We start from the raw sequence: 6,197 nt of genomic DNA, 5'->3' as shown, positions 1-6,197 counted from the left end.
TCTCCCACTACTATTATGTTACTGTCGATTTCCTCTTTTATAGCTGTTAGCAGTTGCCTTATGTATTGAGGTGCTCCTATGTTGGGTGCATATATATTTATAATTGTTATATCTTCTTCTTGGATTGATCCCTTGGTCATTATGTAGTGTCCTTCCTTTTCTCTTGTAATATTTTTATTTTAAAGTCTATTTTATCTGATATGAGTATTGCTACTCCAGCTTTCTTTTGATTTTGATATGCTATCAAAATCTTTTTCCATCCCCTCACTTTCAGTCTGTATGTGTCCTTAGGTGTGAAGTTGGTCTCTTGTAGACAGCATATATATGGGTCTTGTTTTTGTATCCATTCAGCGAGCCCGTGTCTTTTGGTTGGAGCATTTAATCCATTCACATTTAAGGTAAATATCAATATGTATATTTTATGACCATTTTCTTAATTGTTGTGGGTTTCTTTGTGTCGGTCCTTTTCTTCTCTTGTGTTTCCCACTTAGAGAAGTTCCTTTAGCATTTGTTGTAGAGCTGGTTTAGTGGTGCTGAATTCTCTTAGCTTTTGCTTTTCTGTAAAGCTTTTGAATTCTCCATCAAAACTGAATGAGATCCTAGCTGGCTAGAGTAATCTTGGTTGTAGTTTCTTCCCTTTCATCACTTTAAATATATCGTGCCACTCACTTCTGGCTTGTAGAGTTTCTGCTGAGAATTCAGCTGTTAACCTTATGGGAGTTCCCTTGTATGTTATTTGTCGTTTTTCCCTTGTTGCTTTCAATAATTTTTCTTTGTCTTTAATTTTTGTTAATTTGATTACTATATGTCTCGGCATGCTTCTTCTTGGGTTTATCCTGCCTGGGACTCACTGCACTTCCTGGACTTGGGTGGCTATTTCCTTTCCCATGTTAGGGAGGTTTTCGACTATAATCAATATTCAATTGATTCAAATATTTTCAAATATTCAAATATTTTCTTGGGCCCTTTCTCTCTGTCTTCTCCTTCTGGGACCCCTGTAATGAGAATGTTGTTGCATTTAATGTTGTCCCAGAGGTATTTTAGGCTGTCTTCATTTCTTTTCATTCTTTTTTCTTTATTCTGTTCCATGGCAGTGATTTCCCCCATTCTGTCTTCCAGGTCACTTATCTGTTCCTCTGCCTCAGTTATTCTCTATTATTTCCTTCTAGTGTATTTTTCATTTCAGTTTTTGTATAGTTCATCTATGTTTGTTCTTAATTTTTCTAGCTCTTTGTTAAACATTTCTTGCATCTCCTTGATCTTTGCTTCCATTCTTTTTCCAAGGTCCTGGATCATCTTCACTATCATTCTGAATTCTTTTTCTGGAAGGTTGTCTATCTTCACTTCATTTAGTTGTTTTTCTGGGGTTTTATCTTGTTCCTTCATCTGGTTCATAGTCCTCTGACTTTTCATTTTGTCTGTCTTTCTGTGAATGTGGTTTTCATTCCACAGGCTGCAGAACTGTAGTTCTTCTTGCTTCTGCTGTCTGCCCTCTGGTGGATGAGGCTATCTAAGAGGCTTGTTCAAACTTCCCAATGAGAGGGGCTGGTAGAGCTGGGTGTTGCTCTGGTGGGCAGAGCTCAGTAAAACTTTAATCTACTTGTTTGCTGATGGGTGGGGCTGGGTTCCCTCCCTGTTGGTTGTTTGACCTGAAGTGATCCAGCACTGAAGCCTACCCGGCTCTTTGCTGGGGCTAATGGCAGACTCTTGGAGGGCTCATGCCAAGGAGTATTTCCCTGAACTTCTGCTGCCAGTGTCCTTGTCCCTATGGTGAGCCAAGCCACCCCCTGCCTCTGCAGGAGACCCTCCAACAATAGCAGGTAGGTCTGGTTCAGTCTCCTATGGAGTTACTGCTCCTTCCTTCAGGTCCTGATGCGCACACTACTTTGTGTGTGGCCTCCAAGAGTGGACTCTCTGTTTCCCCAAGTCCTGTTGAAATCCTGCAATCAAATCCCACTAACCTTCAAAGTCTGATTCTCTAGGAATTCCTACTCCCACTGCCAGACCCCCAGGTTGGGAAGCCTGAATTGGGGCTCAGTACTTTCAGCCCTGTTGGTGTACCTCTGTGGTATAAGTGTTCTCCATTTTGTGAGTCACCCACCCAGTGGTTGTGAGATTTGATTTTATTGTGATTGGGCCCCTCCTTCCATCTCATTGCAACTTCTCCTTTGTCTTTGGATGTGGGGTATCATTTTTGGTGAGTTCCGGCATCTTCTTGTTGATGATTGTTCAGCAGTCAGTTGTGATTCCAGTGCTCTCCCAAGAGGGAGTGAGTGTATGTCCTTCTACTCCGCCATCTTGAACCAATCTCTGAAACACAGATTTTTATACCTTTCTTCTTTTCTAAATAGGAACTGAAAATACTAGCAAACAGAATCCAACAGCACATTAAAAGGACGACACACCATGATCAAGTGGCGTTTATCCCAGGAATGCAAGGAATTTTCAATATACGGAAAACAATCAATGTGATAAACCATATTAAAAAATTGAAGGAGAAAAACCATATGATCATCTCAATAGATGCAGAAAAAGCATTTGATAAAAATCAACACCCATTTATGATAAAAACCCTCCAGAAAGTAGGCATAGAGGGAACTTACCTCACCATAAAAGAGGCCATACATGACAAACCCACAGCCAACATCGTTCTCAGTGGTGAAAAATGGAAACCATTTCCTCTAGGATCAGGAACAAGACAAGGTTGTCTACTCTCACCAGTATAATTCAACATAGTTTTGGAAGTTTTGGCCACAGCAATCAGGGAAGAAAAAGAAAAAAAGGAATTGAAATCAGAAAAGAAGAAGTAAGACTGTCACTGTTTGCAGATGACATGAAACTTTACATAGGGAATCCTAAAGATGCTACCAGAAAACTACCAGAGCTAATCAATGAATTTGGTAAAGTAGCAGGATACAAAATTAATGCACAGAAGTCTCTTGCATTCCTATACATTAATGATGAAAAATCTGAAAGAGAAATTAAGGAAACACTTCCATTTACCACTGCAACAAAAAGAATAAAATACCTAGGAATAAACCTACCTAAGGAGACAAAAGACCTATATGCAGAAAACTATAAGACACGGATGAAAGAAATCAAAGATGATAAAAACAGATGGAGAGATATATCATGTTCTTGGATTGGAAGAATCAACATTGTGAAAATGACTATACTACCCAAAGCAATCTACAGATTCAATGCAATCCTTATCAAACCACAAATGGCATTTTTCACAGAAGTAGAACAAAAAATTTCACAATTTGTATGGAAACACAAAAGACCTTGAATAGCCAAAGCAATCTGGAGAAGGAAAAATGGAGCTGGAGGAATCAGGCTTCTGGACTTCAGACTATAATACAAAGCACAGTAATCAAGACAGTATGGTACTGGCACAAAAACAGAACTATAGATTAATGGAACAGGATAGACAGCCCAAAGATAAACCCACACACATATGGTCACCTTAATTTTGATAAAGGAGGCAGGAATGTACAGTGGAGAAAGGACAGCCTCTTCAATAAGTGGGGCTGGGAAAACTTGACAGCTACATGTAAAAGAATGAAATTAGAACACTCCATAACACTATACAAAAAAATAAACTCAAAATGGATTAAAGACCTAAATGTAAGGCCAGACACTATCAAACTCTTAGAGGAAAACATAGGCAGAACACTCTATGACATAAATCACAGCAAGATCCTTTTTGACCCATCTCCTAGAGAAATGGAAATAAAAACAAAAATAAACAAATGGGACCTAATGAAACTTCAAAGCTTTTGCACAGCAAAGGAAACCATAAACAAGACGAAAAGACAGGCCTCAGAATGGGAGAAAATATTTGCAAATGAAGCAACTGACAAAGGATTAATCTCCAAAATGTACAAGCAGCTCATGCAGCTCAATAACAGAAAAACAAACAACCCAATCCAAAAATGGGCAGAAGACCTAAATAGACATTTCTCCAAAGAAGATATACAGTTTGCCAACAAACACATGAAAGGATGCTCAACATCACTAATCATTAGAGAAATGCAAATCAAAACTACAATGAGCTGCTCCTTGCCCCCCGCCCTCCCTGTGCTGGGCCCTGGTCTTTCGCGGCTGGTTCCCGGCCGCCATGGACTTGGAGATGGAGCCGTTGCTCCTGGCCTGGAGCTATTTTAGGCACAGGAATTTCCAGCTCTGGGCAGATCTGTGCATGCAGATGCTGGAGAAGTCCCCTTATGACCAGATTGAGCATACTGAGGCACATGGTGAAGTAATTTGTACAAAGTTACAAAGCTGGCAGCCTGGATTTTAAAAGCACGAGCACTAAATGAAGTGGTGTACATAGATGAAATTGACGTAGATCAGGAAGGAATTGCAGAAATGATACTGAACAAAAATACTATTGCTCACATTCCATGTCCTGGCACATCTCTGAAACTCCCTGGAACTAACCAGACAGGAGGGCCTAGTCCAGCTGTCAGGCTAATCACTGAAGCTGGAATACCCATTACAGGTTTCCTTAGACCCAGCACACAAAGTGGAAGGCCAGGAACTATGGAATAGGCCATTAGAACACCCAGCACTGCCTACACAGCTTGCCCTATCACCAGCTCATCTGGAAGGTTTTTTAGGCTGGGAATGGCTTCCATGCTTACAAGTCCTGATGGATCTTTTATAAATTTATCTAGACTGAATTTAACAAAGTATGCCCAGAAACCTAAATTGGCAAAGGCTTTGTTTGAGTATATCTTTCATCATGAAAATGATCTTAAGACTATTGTGGATTTGGCTGCCCTTTCCACAGAGCATTCTCAATACAAGGACTGGTGATGGAAAGTGCAGATTGGAGAATGTTACTACAGCTTAGGAATGTATCTTGAAGCAGAAAAACAATTTAAATCAGCCCTGAAGCAGCAGGAAATGGTAGATACTTTTCTCTACTTGGCAAAAGTTTACATCTCATTGAATCAACCTGTGACTGCTTTAAATCTTTTCAAACAAGGCTTAGATAAGTTTCCAGGAGAAGTAACCCTACTTTGTGGAATTGCCAGGATCTATGAGGAAATGAACAATATTTTATCAGCCACTGAATACCACAACGAGGTTTTGAAACAGGACAACACTCAGGTGGAAGCCATTGCATGCATTGGCAGCAACCATTTTTATTCTGATCAACCAGAAGTAGCTCTCTGGTTTTACAGGCAATTCCTGCAGATGGGTGTTTATAACTGCCAGCTTTTCAACAACCTGGGGCTCTGTTGCTTCTATGCCCAGCAGTATGATATGACTCTGACCTCATTTGAACATGCCCTTTCTCTGGCTGAAAATGAAGAGGAGGTTGCTGAGGTCTGGCACAACTTGGGACATGTAGCTGTGGGAATAGGAGATACGAATCTGGCCCATCAGTGCTTCAGGCTGGGTCTGGTTAACAGCAATAACCATGCAGAGACCTACAACAACCTGGCCGTGCTGGAGATGCAGAAGGGCCATTTCGAACACGCAAGAGCACTGCACAGTTGCAAGCTGCTTCATCCTTAGCACCCCACATGTATGAGCTGCATTTTAATTTTGCAACAGTATCTGATAAGATGGGAGATCTACAGAGGAGCTACATTGCTGCTCAGAAGTCTGAAGCAGCATTTCCAGATCACCTGGGCACTTAACACTTTATTAAGCAGTTAAAGCAGCATTTTGCCATGCTCTGATTTTTCCTCAGACTAAAGATATTCTTATGGAGGGAAATTATGCAAGGAAAACAGTAGTGTATATATATGTGTAGTACAAACATGTGCTTGATATTAGTGAAGGTGACATAAGGGAAATTAAACCAGGATATTTAAAAACTTTAATAACTTTATAAGATAATGTTTTAAAAGAAAGGATTTAAGCATTTGTAAACAGATTATGAAATCTACCACATTATATGGTAGATGTTTGTTTATAATGTTTATAAAACACTTTCATGAATTGACTCAAATTTTATAAATTCACATTTTTAATGTCCTTTATCTGACCATTAGCTGTCATGTAGCTTAAAGGGTCTGAAATCTGCCTTTAAAATTGCACTTTTAGGACTAAAAGTGTATATATACTTATCCTTGGTAGAGACTTTAGAGATTAAAAATTGTACTTAAAGCTATTTTTTATCAAATGCTTTGTGAGACACTCTATATTTTCTTATATATTATGTTTTAAAATAAATGTGT

At 39.5% G+C, this 6,197-nt stretch overlaps 1 pseudogene across 1 annotated transcript; it reads left to right on the top strand.

Moving 5' to 3' along the window:
- Positions 1–4,120: 4,120 nt before the first annotated feature.
- Positions 4,121–5,696, top strand: LOC309822633 (tetratricopeptide repeat protein 8-like; annotated as a pseudogene). Its single transcript has one exon. The product of its transcript is annotated as a tetratricopeptide repeat protein 8-like (transcript).
- Positions 5,697–6,197: the final 501 nt, after the last annotated feature.

This window comes from Grampus griseus (assembly GCF_964374135.1).
Source record: "Grampus griseus genome assembly, chromosome: 5".
In the NCBI taxonomy this organism is placed as follows: Eukaryota; Metazoa; Chordata; class Mammalia; order Artiodactyla; family Delphinidae; genus Grampus; species Grampus griseus.
The sequence above is the reverse complement of the archived record's forward strand: the minus strand, read 5'-3'. Positions and strand labels throughout refer to the sequence as shown.